The sequence below is a fragment of the Corvus kubaryi genome, unplaced genomic scaffold (genome assembly GCF_017639235.1).
Source record: "Corvus kubaryi isolate FWS band 111438036 unplaced genomic scaffold, C.kubaryi_AGA036_p1.0 37179, whole genome shotgun sequence".
NCBI classification, from domain to species: Eukaryota; Metazoa; Chordata; class Aves; order Passeriformes; family Corvidae; genus Corvus; species Corvus kubaryi.
Window position 1 is genome coordinate 791,693 of NW_024581049.1, and position 240 is coordinate 791,932.

Genomic DNA, 240 nt, shown 5'->3' on the forward strand with positions numbered 1-240 from the left:
TGGGATCTTTGTGGGACTGTGGAGCTGATGGGATCTTTGTGGGACTGCAGAGTTGATTGGATCTCTGTGGGACTGTGGAGCTGATGGGATCTTTGTGGGACTGCAGAGTTGATTTGATCTCTGTGGGACTGCGGAGCTGATGGGATCTCTGTGGGACTGCGGAGCTGATGGGATCTTTGTGGGACTGCGGAGCTGATGGGATCTTTGTGGGACTGCGGAGCTGATGGGATTGTGCAGTTG